The 17,699-nt window shown below is 43.2% G+C and overlaps 1 protein-coding gene across 17 annotated transcripts in view; it reads right to left on the reverse strand.

The window, feature by feature from the left end:
- PITPNM2 (phosphatidylinositol transfer protein membrane associated 2) overlaps positions 1 to 17,699 on the reverse strand; it is a 143,717-nt gene that overhangs the window by 86,965 nt on the left and 39,053 nt on the right. Inside the window, exon 3 of one of the 17 annotated variants that reach the window (XM_041126109.1) lies at positions 1,893 to 1,929. The exons of the other annotated variants lie outside the window; for them this stretch is intronic. The gene's annotated coding sequence lies outside the window, so the exon portion shown is untranslated. The remainder of the gene's footprint in view (positions 1 to 1,892; positions 1,930 to 17,699) is intronic. 17 annotated transcript variants of the gene reach the window in all.

The raw sequence follows: 17,699 nt of genomic DNA on the forward strand, positions 1-17,699 counted from the left end.
CCTAAAAGTTCAGTTTCTGCTTTTCCACAGATTTGCTTCTATTTTGCTTGTATCAGTAAGCTGAAATCCTGAATGACAGCAAAGTCCAGAAATCAGTAACACAAATAGCACGTTAGTCTTTCATGAGTTCTAGATGGTATTTTGATGTAGTACTCCCAGCAATGCCAGCTGCAATAGCACATACAGTCAATCGCTGCAAGAGCCAGGTAGGAAACCCCTGGGTCTACCTACACAATGCTGCCCAAACGCACAAGGCAAAGGCTTGTCCATGAGCTCTACCTTGTCTGGAAGAGCACACAAATGATGCCTTTTCCCAACACCTTTTCCACCCAAGGACTACCCAGCAGCACCTCATAGCCTGCCTGGAATTGGAGGGTGTCGTTGAAAAGAGGACATAAAGCAATCTCTGCTTTTACCAGAAAGTTCTCACTACAACCTTGAGTTTTCAGATTAAGCACGGTCTTCACATATGTAGCACACAAGTAGATGCATTGTTCTAGGTGGATATGTTCAACCTGTGCTGAGGCTCCACAGACCTCGGAGCGAGGCTGGCTGACCATGAAACAGCTACCGCAGGTTGGAGCTCAGGCAGGACAGCTTGGACAAGTCCTGGGGTAGGGCACCAGCAACATGCAGCCCTCAACACCTCTGAAGAAACATATACCTAGATGTCTTACAAAAACAGACAGGAGACACATTAGCAGAGAAAAGCTCCTGTGACGGCACCCCTAAAATAAGTAAATAAATAAAACCAGAAAAGCCCTATGACTCCAGTAGGAAAGGTTGAGCACTACTGACCAGAGAGGTGCCACATGAGAGCAGTACGGCAGCAGCCCCGTGCTCCATGTCTGGCCTCATTACTGCGACCTCAGTGCAGAAGGACTCTATCTGCATGGATTTCACTGCAGGATCAGAGCTCTAGGAAGTCCATATAAAAGATAACAGAAACTGAAAGAGGTTACAACTAAGGCTAATACCACCCAAAAGCTAAAGCAAACAAAAACATTCCAGTCTATCAGCTTTATCTGCAAAGACTATTCAAGCTACTCTTAAGACCATAACAGCCATATGCATAGGCTTTAGTACAGAGGGACACCTTTCCTCCAGCTCCTGCGGTTACAATTTTAAGGAACAAATCCAGACATCAGCAGAAGGGGAAGTTCAAGATATATACAGCATCGGTTTCCAAGAGAATATTTATCACGTCACGTGAGACCATCATTTTTAGCCAAACTGGCAGAAAATAGACAAGCTGCAAAGCTACCCTAAAAATACGAGTCATGATAATTACAAGAAAGAAAAGCAAAGCATAAGCAATGGCAGCAGTAACAATCCACACTTTTAGTGACACTCTGCTAACAATTTTTTTTTTTATTATTAAATACACCACTTCTAAAAGATTGTCTCAGTTGCTCAGGTGTGCAATTTATGTGTTTAGTTTTATGTCATGCAATTAAGATACAAGCCAAGCTCATTCCAGACTGATGCCTTATGGCTTCATCTGTGTGATTTACTAATATATTTATCCCTCTCCACCTCTCTTCAGCACAGTACCATGAAGTTTCCAAATTCTCGAAGTCAATTGCCCCCAACAGACACATTCATAACAATCCCAGGTGCAAGCAGGGCACCAAGCCATGATGGGATGAAGAAATACTGCAGAGAGATTAGGAAAAAAAAAGACAAATTGCCATTGCGCATCAGCTCCATGGTCCATCTCATCTGGTGTGGTGTCAGAGATGCGCAATGGGTGCTTCAAAACGATGCCCATAACTCTCACAAGCTGTTACTTACATCACGCCTGCCCATACAGGAATCTTCTCCAAACCCCAACCAGCTAGCGGCAGGCTTATGTCTCAGCATAACATGCAATATAAAGCTCTGTTTCTTACCAGGAGTAGGAATGTTATCCAAGGAAGAGCAAGGCAGCTAGAAGGAAAGTGAATCAGAGCATCATTATTTGGGAACTGAAAAACTTTTGATCTGAGGGCAGACCGTTGGCTCGCCCAGACTGACAGCTCCACTGGGGTAGCAGCTCACATCAGAGAAGGTGGCCAATCTCTCTGATCTCTACTGGAGGCAATTCCATGCAAAAACAAAGCAAGGAGGAACAGAAAAAAGTAATTTGAAATTGTGCTTCTTGGTAAGGGGTGAGGTTAACAAAGTAAGAGGTCCTTAACCACCCTCCTAGTTGCTTTTCCCCTGAAGATGAGTGCTGCATACCATAGCCTGTCTGCCCTGCTGATGTATTCCACTCATTCACCCTTACCTTTTAGTGCAATTATACAGACAGAACACCAGCGGAGAGAAACCACAAAAAAAAAAAAAAAAAAAAAAAAAAGAGGCATCCATTATGCAAATCCAGGAACTTATCCTCTCTGTTCTCCCACTAAAATATAACCTTTTGCCAAGAACCAGCTATCCCTCCTTCCTCAGGACAGCACTATTCAGCTTTAGCACTTTTATAAAATTAATAAAGATCAAAAATATCCAAAAGCTAGTAAAAAGCTTAACAACTTAGCCCTAGGCTAGAGGTGGAGAGGAGAGAAGCTGGCTGACCAGCCAGACAGGAGCCACACACGGGTGAGATGCCTCCCTGGCCACTTACTGGTGACTGTGGCTCTTCCCAAGGCATGAGCCAGAACACAAACCAGCTCCCCCTCCCGCGATGAGTAACTGCAGGACTTGCAGGAGTCAACAGTTGTAAAAGAAAACTTATTTTTGTCACTGAAATCAGCAAGGGTGACTCACAATAGGCTCAGGGAGCCTCGTTGATGAGTTTCATTGTTATGCACCCTTAATTTTCAAAAATACCCTGAGTGACAATAATGACAATAGAGGATAATAGCCATAATTAGCTAATGGGAGAGAAAACTTCCAAGTTCCAAATTAACCAGAATTGCTACTTCTAAAAATGCATCAGAAATGAGTGATGCGGTTGATCCCTGTTGATCACTGAAACTAAAAGAGAGAAAAAAAAAAATCTAAGGAGATTGGCCATTCTCTTCTGCAAATTCAGCAACAAGATCCTGATAGCCCTGTCAGGAGAAAGAACAGGAGCAAGCACTGTTCAGAGGTTCAGACAGCTGGCTTCGAGGATGATTTACTGCTAAATACATTAGAAGCATGTCCCACTTAAAAAAATAAATAGGTCTAACTGTATCAATACCAAGGAAATCATTGCCTTCTCAAGCACAGGTTAACACATTTTTTTCCAGTGGGGCTAAAGAGGAAAAAAGGACAATGGCAAGCTTTGAAAATGACTTGCCAACTAACTGATGGCTCAATACGTACATTTTGGAAAGCTTTCCATCTCACATTTTATGCAACTGAAACCACTCTCTTAAAGCAATCGAAAGCACCAGCAACACTAAGAAGCCAATGTGTAACTTGCTCCATTGATTTGGTCAACGCAAAGAGCAATGCAGAGAAGCAGACTTAAGCTAGTGGTCAAATTTAGGACAACAACTACTGCTTCTTAAAGCACCAAAGTTGGCTGGAATCTTTATTTAGGACTAAAGTCCAGTAGCTTTCCTCTGAATCGGGGATAACATGGAAACTATTCTCCTTGTGGAGTTTATTTTGAGCTGAAAATATTTTCCAGTTTCATGCTGACAGACAGTATTGTAACTACATTGTGTTACAGAATAATGACTGAATTTTCAAAGCCTGTCACAGGGGAAAGTAGAGAAAACTACATTTTCCTCTTTATGGTATTTGTGGCTGCAAAAGTTTTTACACTTTCAAAATAAGGTCATGTGCTCCTTTAGTACAAAAGAACCCAAATAAACAGAGCACAGCTATCTATCCCATCTATCATCCCAGGCAAGATGAGATAATCGGATTAGCCAAACAGTTATAAATTGACCATATCTGAAGGAGAAGGAAGTAATTTTCTCATATTCTTCTCCCTGGGAATCACCTCCAAGATTTTCAAAACAACAGTATCAGCCTCCCAAACACTTTCCAGCACTGAGCTCCTCTGGGATTCAGGGACAAATTCCTTCAGCCTCTCTGGAAGCCCTGCGTTAGCTTGTCACACTTATTAGAGAAAATGGTTTGCTAAGATGACGTGGTAAAAGCATGCATTAATACTGCTAGTTTTATCCACACCTCCAGTGATGTTCTCAAAGAGCATTCTTGTGAATGGCTACAGAAACCCTCCTGGCAGAGGCTCTTCCACTCTCTTCACCCAAGCCAATATGTGTTGGGTGCAGCGCAAAGGGAGATTACAAGGACAAAGTGGATGATTTTCTGTGTTCCTCTAGCATCTTTCACTCCGAGCAGCCCAGTACCTCTTACTTCAGAAATGCTGCCAGACCAAGGGCAACAGGAGCATCCAGGAAGAAAGCTAATGAGCATGAAGAGGTTTTAAAAGTCCCACCCAAAAGAGTGAACTGCAAGTGTGGTATTTGCACCAAAGGCAGCCGTCTCTGAAATCCCGCCTCAGCCCCTTGTTTATGGTTTGACTTGCCCTAGGACCAACGCTTAAAGTTATCACTTGAAGTCCAACTCAAAGAGGAAGGGGATTAGTTAACTAAATGCATCTATACCTTTAGAGTTCAGTTCCTACACCCAAAGACACTTACAGTATCTGCCATCTGTACTGAACAGTTCTTTGGAAGAAGCTCTCTAAGCCAGCATGGCAGATGAGCACGCACAAAGTGATGGTAACAGCAAGCACAACCCACTTAAAGCTCTTCAACTGTGAAGGTGATGCCAGTATCTCCACATTAAAAGCCTTGTTCAACACAGAACCATCAGCTAGACAATACTGCATGTTTTTTCTTTTTTTTTTTTCTTTTTGTGAATGGCAAGTTGCTAGTTTGGTGGAACACAAGGTGCCTTGTTTTTCCCCCTAAGACACCACTAATCCTGTATGCAGAGCTAAAATATCTCTGCTGCCCAGCCTGGTGTTCTCAGTGTTGAGAAATACTGGAAAATGAGTGCTTTGATTCACACTAAGGACAGTTGAAAGAAACATCAGCAGTTTTTATTTTAAAACGCATGCAGCTTTGTGCACAGAGGTAGGAACACTCCCAATTCCCTTAGATGTTTTAGCATGTACTAATTCTTCTGAAAAAGTTGGTAGAGACAAACCTTTCACTTGATAGAAGTGTCCTTCTCGGGGCCAGACACAGAAGCCCCTCTCCTCCTCCTCTCCCCAAACCAGCAGTCCCATCCCTGGGACCCCTCCTAGCATGCATCACACATCAGGGGACCAGTGACCATAAGGTCCATCCTCAAGCCTGCCTGGCAACATCAGCTTCTGCATCTTTTTGGCTTAATCTTCTCAACTCCAGGGGATGGAGAAGACATCTCTTGGATTGCCATTTCTGTAACTGGCACCCCTAGTTAATGTCAAACACCCTCTGCCCCCTTCCTGCAGCACGATTCAGGCACAAAATTAGCACAAGCTAAGCAATACAGAGAGTGACTGTGCTGCAGTCATGAGGGTTACTACACACCACCCAAACCCATGACATTTCCATAGAAACCACAGTGGGAAAGAGAAAAGCCTCAAAAAGCTGACAAGATAAAACACACATGGCGAAATAAGTAATTCTGGTGGGCAAAATATACATGTGCAAGATCCTCCCCAGTTCTCCAGCAGCTCAGGCATTCAGAGGTAACACAGTTAACACCAAACTGATGCCAGCAAAACTTTTTTTCAGTCCCTCAGGCTGCCTGATGGGAATAACCATACTTTTCCAGTAGCAGTATTTCAGAGGACAAGCTTGTTGGGCATTATAAGCAACTTTCTTCCCTGTTTCTTACTGGGGTGTTCTTGTCGCTAGTGTCACTAACCACAAAGGAACTTCCTTAACTTTTTCTTAGATTGGGTAAAGCCTTCCAGAACATATGTTTTCTTCATTAGCAGGATCAATTAAGCAAATAAATACTGGAATGTGTAAGAGAAGCAATTGATTCTTTTGGTCAAACAAACCTCCCCGCAGAGAAAAAACACCCAACAAAAAACCACATTACTACCAAGAGCACACATTTTCAGCTGTAAGCTAATAGGCCCCTCCCAGCAATAAAAGAGCTTAAATATGTTCCACTACACACTTGCCAATTCCAGAGAAGTGTTTTTGTGTGACATCAAAGAAAAGGAAAGAGAAAAAGAAAGAAAACAGTCAAAAATGCTAAGCAATGGGTTTTAAATAATTTGGGATGCTCTGCCCTTGTTCTGGAAAACTAGTCATATTCCAGTGCTTGGCAGAAGCAAGCGGGCTCTACTGGGAGAGACGCAAACATGCGCAGAAGGAGGTTGTTTGTTACAAACTGAATCATTCAGTGAGATGCCCGGTACATCTCCAAACCCTTTCCAGATAGAGGAATAAAATCCACAGCTTGCCCGGTGCAAATCTCAATTGACTACACATTACAGTACCTTTCTACAAAAGCCAGAAATAAAAGCCAAGCCAAATTCCAGGAGGTTTGGAAGCAAATCTGGACACGAACACTTTTGAAAAGGTCAGAGATGTTTGGTTCAGGCTCATTAGCTCAAAGAACAACAAATTTTAGTGTGACTGTCACCAGGACTGTACAGAAATTCCCACGACAAACACCATCTTCATGCAATAAAAAGCAGACTTGCTTACCATAGCACAACACAAAGCTGCCTGCAGTACTTAAAGAGAAGCTGTTCTGCTCAAATAGCCCACCTCAAATTAACATCGCTTGCTCCAGGCACACACGCACTCATATCACGTGCAATTTACACTGAGCAGCTCACACCACTGAATCTTTGCTCTTCCCTCTGCTCAGCTTATACAAGTCTACGAATCATGCCAGTCGTCAAATGGGGAGCTTCGTGAGCAAGAATGCAATGTGTGCATCTTGCTCTCCTATTATGGTTGTGATGTTATGTGCCAATTGCCCCTATTTTTCCCTTCGGTAAGCCAAAGCTTTACTGCTAGCATCTTTCATACATAGCACATGACTTTCTGCTTAGGAAAAAAACATGATTGCTTTTTGGGTCTTGAAAAATACTTTAGTCTGATGGATATGGTTTTTCTGGAATTAGTTTCTAAATATATACTCTACCTACCACTTCATCAAAAGCAGAGCCAAAGACACTAACAAGTCAATACATTAAACGGTTTATCTTGTTAGAGGTCTTAGAGCTACTTAATAATGAGTTCTGGTAACTGCTGCCTGTATTATGTTTATTATTGTAAGAGAGACTTTAAAAAAATAAAAACTGTGTAATAGCATAACCTTTCCTTTCAGCTGCCTAAAAATGCCATGCTCCAATCATCAGTAGCAAGAAAGTAAAAAAAAAAAAAAAAAAAAAAATTATCAGCAGAAGCTATAAAATACAGTAAATTACATTCTGAGAACAGCTTTACTGCCACCACATTTTATAGAAATCTTATTTAAAATTCACACATGGAAAAAAATTAGATATACACGAAAAAGCAAATCTGGACAGGAGATAGAGCAAATATGTTGTGTTCTCTGAGAAGCGGGATAATAAAAGCAGAATGGTAGACTAGAATCTGACCTTTAAGGGTCAGTCACATTTTCCATGTGCTGTTAAATATCTCTTGCAAAAGCGGGGAGGGGGAAGAATCAATTCATAAAAAAAAAACTGTCAGTGTTTACATGAAGTAAGCAGTGAGAAATTATTATTTTACAAATCAGAGCAAATCTCCCATTACTTATCTGGACAAAAAGAAAGTTTAGCGTCGATCTGCTGATATTTTGGCATTTAAAGGTTTTACACATCTCACAGAGTTTGAGCCTCTGAAAACAGACAGGCACTTCCATCGCACAAAATAACATGCATTCCTCCCTCTCCAAGTACAGAGGCACTGAAGGGCACAGCAGCTGAGTTCACAGAGCACGAGAAGAGCGTAAGCATTTCTTTAGCCAATAAAAACAAAATTCAAAACAAAGCTACAAATACAAACTCAACCTGGACTGTGAGCCCACTGCTTAGGGAACAAGCTGTTTGCCCTTTAGCTTTACTTACCTTCCTGAACAAAAAGGCATTAAAAGATGCTGACGTGGAATCAAAGTTGCTGCCACTTTACTACCTGGACTAAGGAGCCATAGGCTTATACCACAGAGTCCCCACCCCTTCATCATCTCCAGCCAGTAAGGAATCCAACATTTATTAAGAATATCTGGTCATTAGGATTCCACATTAAACAAAAACAATCAGGTGAAAAATTTAGATAAACTTACTACAGCTTAAAAAAAAAAACAAAAAAAAAACCCAAAAAAACCCAAACAAAAAAACCCAAAACAAAACAAAAAAACAAAAAAAACCAAACAAACCAAAAAAAACCACAGAGCAAGCCCCACGGCTTTTTCTGCTTGCTCATTTCACAAAAGCTTGGAACATCTGCAGGAACCAAGTATATCCCAGGGTGTACTTACTATTTATTCCCAGGCAAATTTCAAACCACCACCCTTTGCCAGAGCTGGCTGAAAACATGACCCTGTGGCTGCCTACCTTCAGGCTGCGTTCCCAAGTGAGGATGACACTGCACGGGGCAGCAAGCAAACACCGAGGCTGTGGGTCCTGGGCAAGGCACCAGCCACCGGCCGTCGTCCTCTACAAACGCTGCTTATCTTTGCCTATGGCAAAGATTTCCTTCATTCGGCTTTTCTGCTCTGAGGCTACTTTCAATCAGACTCAGGAAGATGAAAGGAAAGGAGATACAGAGGCATGGTTAGAAGTAGAAGTAATTAGGATGCCGGAAACTAAATCAAAACAGAAGATACAGGTTTTAAGGAGTCCACCTCTATTAATCTCAGACTGAGAGGATAATAAAAATGTTTCTATTCTAATGATGATCTTTGAAGAAAAAACCTCAGTATTTAGTACAGTGAAAAAAATAACTTTCGAACTGAACAAGCAAGCAGCACTTCCATTTATTTCCATTTCCTTAGCTATGTCAGGTAAGACTACCTCCATTGCATGTTTCCATGCACGACTCAAAAATCAGAAATATCCCTAATTTAAACCTAAAAAAGGGCTTTGAGACACTGTAGCCAGGTGATGCTCCCCATGAAGAGCCAATACAGCAATACTGTAATTCTCTTTGAACAGTTAGGGGTTTAGGGTTGTTTTTTTCCAGGGATTTTTGTTTAATAGTACACTTTTTTTTTTTACCTTTCTGCCAGCTTCTCTAGAAGAAAACAAAACAAGCCTTTGTGACTAATCCTTAGCTTTGCCAGCTGACAAAAACCACTGCATTCCCACAACACATTTAAAATAAAAAGAAAATTACAATTTATCATGGGGGAGGGGAAAATGTGAAGCACGCACTGGTCCTCTGCCTTCCCCCTCATCCCCAAGGCATCGCCCTGCACTGACATCTTTAATGACCCAGGGCTGGTGCTCCTCCCTTCACTTCAGGGAAGCCTGTACAATACGGTGATGCACATTGACCAGGCAGGAAAACCACGTTAAGGCAGAAAGAGAGAGAACTGCCTCCCTGCGATACAGGAACCGCTGTGAGAAGTTGCCATGGAGAAACGGGAACTGCTGAAGTGTCCTGAGGTACACGGTGCCGAGAGACATTACAGCAAAGCCAGAGGGAATACAGAAGCAAATGGATTTAAGTGCTCCCACAAACCTGAAGCTTCCAGACAAGAAATTACCAGTAATTACTAATAATATAATTTTCATGCAGCACTCATCAGCACGAACCAGTTCTGTCCTTACAACAAAGAGGAACAACAAAAGCCACAAACAGTTACCAAATTAGCTTATTAAGATCTCTGGGATTTTTTTCAACCTTCCTAACCATCAAAATTGGTCTGAACGCACAAACATGATTACAATAAAAAGGCCCAGATATCTTCTGGACACGGCAGCCTCAGAAACATCACCATGCTGCAGAAAGCATGCACCGAGGAAGCTCTCTTTCAAGGGAACAAGGGCTGCTCCCCTGGATTTGCTACCCATCCTGCAATGCTGCTCCTTTGCAGGAAGAACTGCTGTACAGGAGGAATTTAGGAAGCTGTTACTCAGTTTCAAACGTGCTCCTCTTTAAAAGAACACACATTTAACCAAAAGGCAGAGGTAGCTAAGCAGACTGTCCAGACCACAGCTCATGCAAAAAAAAAAAAAAACCCAAACAAACAACAGCACAGTCAAGAGGTACTAACTGAGAGCCCAAAGGCAACAGCTAATTTTCCTCCTGTGTCTGTTCCTATTTCCCATCAAAGTACAGCCCTGTACGGCAGAAAGCCTAACCACGATCAGATACTCTTTTTGTTAAGATCCAGGCACAGGAGACACTGCCTATGGACCAAAGCACCTTTGTCTGTCCAGCAGGACTCATGTATGTCAAAAATATAACCTCTAGGATGAAAAGATCACAAGGCCCCTACTGATGGCCCGGTAAAGAAGATGCAATCATTTCAGCAGCAGGGTGAAGCAAGTCCTGAAGAGGAGAGAGGTGCAGCAGGAGAGAGGAGCGCTTCGTCTGGCTCTGCAGAGCCCTTCCCACTGCCTCTCACCAGGAGCTGGGGCACCAGGATGGGAGAGGAGTCCTTCGGCAGCCGCTGTCACCAGCCGGCAGGAACAGCAGCCAGACCAGGACACAGCTCATTCCGGAGACGTTTTTAGCACGAAGCAGGGAAGAGAGTGCTTAGCTGTCCTGTATTACTGCATCCACTCAGTTTCCAGAATTTCAAACTCTGTAATGATACGGTTCCTGGAAGAGCACTTCTAACCGAATTAGAGGACATCTCGTGAGCACGCCCTTGGCAGCAAGAAGACCATGATGTGGAAAGACTCCTGACTGCATGATCCAGGCCCTCCATAATTCAGTTAAATGCCCCTTTTAGCAGAGGTGAGAGGCAGGTGTTTTAGAAGCAGCTTGCTCTTAAGTTTGTGTTTTCTGGCTGGGGGGGGGTTGTATTTCTGGGGCGGGTTTTGGTGGTGGGGTTTTTTTGCTTTGTCATGTCCCATCCCACCCCCTTATTTCTTTTAAGTAGTAAAATGAATTTTGTTCTTTCTCCTTTACCAATATTGGTTGTGCTGCTGAGAAAGCCCTGAGAAAGAGCAATACTCAACTCAACTGAAGATGAAGCATGGACTCAGTTTCCTTCTGAGCAGGCAGGACAGACTCTAAGAAGCTTCATCCTACACTAACCACGTTTGGCACTGCCCAGATACACTTGCGTAAGGAATTTTTATGCAGTGGAAGAAGAGAATTTCCACAGCAACAAATACTTTATACAGTTGTCCAAATTAAAACACACACTTGACAGTAGATCCAGCCCATCCTTGGATTCATTCATGCTCTGAAACATGCCCTTAAAAGGAGAGTTAGTTGTTCTTTTGCATTAAGCAAAGCTGTGTTAAAATGTTTGTTTCCGATGGAACAGGGAGACAGACATAGGGAGGAAGCAAGCTGTGTCTGAAGAGCAGAATTTCTGGCAGATGGGTCAAGAGCAGCAGCTGTGTTCACAGAAAACACATGCATCTTTACATACTTAGGGTTGCCATTTAGAAAACATCACAAGAGACAGTTTACAGCAAGGGGAAAAGGGACCGTTTTTGACAAAAGGTGTCAGGATACTGTTCTCCTGAACCTTTCCAGTGGATGCTGCGGATGGATGTCTCACTGGGCATGGAAAAGGTCAACATTAATAATGAAGCTGTACCGTTTCATGACAGTACCAGAAATACCACGTACCATCTTTACTGCAGTGTGATCACCACATGCATGAGAACAGCCCTCACTTACGAGTCCAAGTTGAGCCACTGCTGTTCCCAGTCAGGCTCGAATTTCCTTGGCAGCACTGTGGCCCTGCGCTTACTCCCTGTGCACATCAGGAGCACATTTCTCCCAGGGAGAGTGTAGAATTTACCTACACAATGCGCAAGGGATGCGAGAGGGGAGAAGCAAAAAACTGATGTGTTTTGGCCTATGTCCTTGATGTGAAGCAGGGGCCTAGCACACGGATGACCAAGATGACAACCTGAGCAGCAAGAGCCCAACAAGACTGCAATGAAAGAGTTCATGCTTAACATACAAATGCCCAGGTGTTACAGTGCTCATTACACACCACTTTCTGCAGCAAAGTCAAAAAGCAGCTCCACAGATTCTCTGCAAGCCAGCCAGGCAAGCTCGGTAAAAGCAAAGGGCTGCTGCTGGATTTACTAAACTGTGTCACGGAAAGAGCTACAGATGCCTTATCATCACTGAAATGTTACAGAGATAACGTATGTGTGTTAGCTGCCTCCTGGAAATGCAGCTAAGGGCACTTTTATGCTTATTCTGCATTGAAACCAGTGTATCAAGTCTTTTATGCTAACAGAGGTTCCAGACACACAGCAGAAAATGAGAGCATCAACATTACCACCACATATTTTGAACTGCCCTAGCCTCAGCAGGCTCTCTCTAGCCCTTCTTTCAAGATGTTATAAGTGGATTATTTTCCCCAGGAGGGCCAGGGGGACCCAGGAATTGTTACAAGCAGAACAAGTAATGAGTTTACCAAATCCCTTATACCAGTTACACTTAAAATGCTACCCTAAACACACCAGTGGTAACAGTAATTAAATAAGCAACAACATTGTGCTCCCAGGAGTTTTCCATTGAAGGACTGGAGAGCACTTACAGAAGCCTTTGTCATGCAACTGTGTAGGTGCAGCTTTGCTCTTTCCTCCTGCTGAGGATGGGGAAGGTAGCACTCCTTTTTCAGAAGAGCACTACATGGGTTAACAAGCACTCTTGTTTTCTCCCTTATAGCTCAGGGATACAGAGGAACATGAAGTGTGATGTGAACATCTGGTTTAGCAAACACACACAGGAGGGCTGCAATAAGAGGAGGAAGAGCATTAGAGATAATCATGTCAAAGATGGAGCCAGTCCTGTGAGCTTTTTGCAAGTGAGCACACTAAGGATTACTCCTGAAAAATCAGCTTGTTGTAGAGAAGAAAGCAGGGCAGCAGAAGAATAACTCAGTCAGCAACACTGACTATAAAGGAAAATAAATCATCATTTCTATTGCAGGTGCTCAGCATCATTTCAAAAGATTACCCTACCGAAAGCACCTTTTCAGCCTGGTACGATCAGCAGGATTCAGGAGATCACCTCTGAGTGCCTAGCTGAACTTAATTCTGCATGGCAAGTCCTGTAACAGAAATACACTCTTACCCTCACCTGGACCAGCAACCAAAGAGCTGACAAGCAGGAAAGCTGTTTGCTTCATCACATATTCAACAGGGTCATCTCTTCTCAATTGTTATTCCGAGGACTCAGTCCTTCAACTATTTGCTATTTATGCACATTGTTCATCTGAGCACACCTCATACTTGTAAACATTCACAAGCCTTCAGATAAGACTTGCTCTATTCATAAATAGCAGAGCTCAAACAGAGAAAGTTCCCAGCATTAGTCAGAGCTATTGAGAGAAGGAAAATTAGATAGCAGAAACAGAGCATGTGAGCATGTGTGTTACATATTTAAATGACATCGAGATTTCTTCAAAGCCTTACTGGGTTTTTTATGGTTTGGGGGGTTTCTTTGGGGGGTTTTTGGTTGGGGTTTGGTTTTTTTTTTTTGGTTGGTTTTTTTTTTTTTTTTTGGAAGGTTGCAGTTGCAAAGGTAACATTCTTACCAAAAATGATCAAGCAGCTGTTATTGTCACAGTGGGAGAGGAAGAGGGTAGGGAGAGGCTGAATACCATGTAATTAATATTCAAGCTTACTGTCGAACAACAAGAAAGTACGGCTAAAAGGAGCACAAAAGTCAAACTAGAAAAAAACCCCACACGACAAAACCCCACGCACACACAATCCAGAGAGTTTAGATACTTAACATTGTCACAAGAGACAGACTGCCCAGAACGAAGTACACACAGATGAGGAGGGACCCGTGCAGCACGCGACATGCTCACACTGAGGAGCAATGCCCATTTCACCCTGCACCACTATGTGCTCCTTGATACCTGGTCCTGGCTGAAGGCTGGAAAACACAGGGCTTCTGCTAATAAATCCCTCCATTTATTAACAAAACTTCTCATCAGAGAAAAAAAAGCTATACCCACGGGAAATGACACTTAGTGAACACAGCAACTAATAAATACAAAGACAACTCAAGAAATTTATGTTGTTATATCTTCTTAATTCCTTACCTCATTAGCTAAACTATAAACTAGCATTTTTTTCTTCTTCTGTTAATATTTTTTTCTGCCCTCCCCATAAGTGGCATATTGCATTATTGCTCCATTGCTGCTCCGAGGATTTTTCCCCCCCACTCACAGTCCAAGAATTAACGTGCCACTTTAAGCCCCAAACCTGTGAAAACACATGCAGACAAACAGCTTTCCTGAACTTGAGGCTACAAATGTAGGTAGGTAGCACAGTCCTGTTTTGTGCTGCTTCAGGAAAAAAACAAGAGTGAAAACCAAATGCCAAACCTTTAGAGAAACCCTTTTTTGCTCCACCAACCACTTGGACTGAAACCAGCTTCTTGCAACCAGGCTTTGGCAGTCCCCCATTCCCTTCTTGTACAGGAAGCAACCAATCCACCTGCAGCGTTGTACTGCACCACAGACACTTTTCTTCCAAAAGCACCCACTCTCAGTTTCATCCTTTGCTGCACATGCACATGATAAACTCTCTTCAGGCTAAAAATCTCATAAAATAGCTACAGGTTGAAGAACATGCAGGAACAGCAAAATAAAACTAGCATTTCTGACATTACTGTGCTGGTGAGTCATCAATTAATTCTTCTTTGTCAGCTCCTATAAAGGCCAAGATCTTCAAAGGCAGCTGAGGCCAACAGACCCTTGACTGAGACAGCAGCCAGGCTTGGGCCCAGATGCCCAGAGCCAGAAATGCCTTTTCCCCCCCTTTAACTGTTAGCTGCCAACAAAAGCAGGAAGGGATCAGAGAGGAACTTCAAGAGACAACATCCTTCCCGCCAGCCTCTCTCCCAACTGCAAACTCCACGACAAGACATTCGGTACACAAACCCCAGCAGCGTTTTAGCCAAGCCCGACTCTGCCAGTCAGTTCTGTCCCTCCAGAGAAGTGGTTCTTCCATCACAAAAATCCAAGGTTTAGTCTCTGACCCCTGGTGCAGTTTTACTCCAGATTCAGCAAATGACCTTTCATCGCTCAGCCAGAAGCCTCTTGCCGCAGGTGGCAGGTCTAACAGATGCCCAGACCCCAAGTAACAGCAGCAGCAGATCAAAATGCACCATCACACTGATGTGGAACAACAGAGGCAATACAAAACGCAGCTTGCTTCAAGATGAGGCAGAAGTGGTTCAGGGGATTTGTTTGCGTAGTTTGCCCTTCATTAAGATCCTGTTGGCTGGGATGCAGAGGAGAAAATCAGGGATGTATTTGTATTTAATGGCAGGGACCACATAATAATTTGCAGTCTCTATACCCAAGTGTCACATATATCACTTGTATTGAACACATGCTTTATTTATTTCCTTTATTCTTACTTTCCGGTTTTTCTTTCCTATGGCGACCCACTGTGCCCTTCCTATACTTTTGCCTTCTCCCATACCATGAGCTCTGTTGGAACAAAGTTTTACAGAGCAGAAAAATCTGTCCCCTGCTGGAGCCAGCCAGATCAGACTCTTTTGTCTAAGGAAATAGTGTTTAAATATAATAGTAATCTTCCACAACTTGGAGCTGGCAATCAACAATACCAAAAAACCCAAGTCAGCAGGGGCCAAGAGTCAAGTTTCTTATCCCTCAAAACAGTTTCCACACGCCCCCACTGCCTTGCAAATTTAGATCAGCTAAAAAAGAACCACCACAAGGGGAATGGAGCTTGTTTGGTGGCCAGCATGGCTTTCTCCAAGTGGGATCAGAGGTAAAGCATTCAAAAGTCCCATTAAGAAAGTAGCAGCCTTTTGATGTTTAAGTGACTTAATGCTTTTGGAAAACAGGGCTTGAGTACATTGGTGATCCAGTATCCTATTGGAAAACTGTGTTTCTAGTGCTTAAAAGCTTGTGGCTCTAGAAAAATTCCAGTTACAGGATAGGTTTTGAGCAACAAAACCTCACACTGAGCAGCTTGAGTTTTCCTTTGCTAATTATCAAAAGCCAACGTTGGCAAGGAGTATTACATGTTTATCCAATGGATTCAATAAAAGATTGCTCATTTGTGCACATTTTGAAAGGGCCTCGCCTCTCTTTCACTGTTACATTTAAATACATTAATATTTCTAAAAGCACAAGTAAATTATCTTTTCTTTAAGAAATAAATAAGGTGGAAATGTGATCATTTTTAGAAAACAGTATCTAAAAAGACATTTTAATGCAAACATGTTTCAATATCCCTAAAGCATACAGAAGGTCAATCCAAAGTCACAAGGGACTAGCAATTTCAGATGCCCAGACTGACACCTTCTTTTAAAAGGAATACAGTTTTTAAGAGAAATCCTGCAACCACCCACTAATCTCCTGAAAAGACAGAGAAGCCAACAGACTTCCACCACTTCAGAGAAATATCTCCTTCCATGTTTTACAATAAAAAAGATAAATAGTAATAATAATAAGGGAGACAGAAGGAGACAGACAGACATCTGGGTTATGTTCTAAATGTAATTAGAAGCCTGACAACAGGACAGAATAATGCCAAACAAATTACAAGCGATGTGTTTTCATTCACAGGGTGACAAGTCAACAGGCAGTCAGTTAATTTTAAGACTGATTATGTACCAACTCCTTAAATAAAACAAACACACTCACATACACGTAAAGCAACAGGGAGTCCAAACACACCATTGATTTCCCTTTGGGCAGGGTTGAACATCTCAGTTGTATCTGAGAAATAATGAGCGTGAGTACTTTGGGGGGGGGGGGGGGGGGGGGGGGGGCGGTGTTTACAAGCAGCTACCACTCCTTTCCAGGTGCCCAAGCCAACGTATCTTGGACCCCAATCTTGGAGCTGCTGAGCATCCTCAATAGTCACTAAACACTGACACAAGGATATATAAGCGCATATATAAAATGACACTATAGAGCACAACTCCCACTCACAGTCCTGCCTGAGGCAATAACCTTCAGGAGTTTAAACCGTAGGATCCTGACCAAAGGTGTCTGGAGACCAGCACCTTCATCCCACATCGGATGGCTCCTCTCCCAGGTTCTCCAGTGCTCCCAGATACCACAGTGTGCAGACAGGGAAGGGCTTTGCCATCTGAGCTCAGTTACACTTCCAGGGGCTGACCAGCACATCCTCTTCCCACTCAGGGGCTCTTAGGCATCTGGTTTTGGGGGTTGGGTTGGGTTTTTTTTGTCAGGGTAGGGAGATGCAACCCCACAAGCAGAGGGGAACCTGGTGGCTGAGAACTGCACACTCCTGATCAAAGTAACTGTCAAATTGGGCCGTGATGGTGGAAACAAGACTTCTCTCCTAAGAGAGATGGCTCTGCCAAAAAGCTTTTCAGAGTAGACCAAGCCTCGAAGAGACTGAGCAGGGACAAAAGCAGCTACAAAACACTCCACAATATTCCCCACCCTGAACTTTAAGGCCCCACTGGAGAACAATTCTGCTGCACGTAAAAGGACCTAAAGACAACTGCCAGCAATTCCTGGGCAAACTGGGGCGTGTTCTTACAGGAAAGCAGTGGCTCTCCTTCTCACAATGTCCAGGCAGCTCCTGCCTGACAGCAGGTTTCCCAGCACAGAGCTGCACCCCTGCTCCGAGGGACCCATTCTGCTTCCCCCATCAGCACCTGTAGGGACCA

Source organism: Aquila chrysaetos, chromosome 9 (genome assembly GCF_900496995.4).
Source record: "Aquila chrysaetos chrysaetos chromosome 9, bAquChr1.4, whole genome shotgun sequence".
NCBI lineage: Eukaryota > Metazoa > Chordata > Aves > Accipitriformes > Accipitridae > Aquila > Aquila chrysaetos.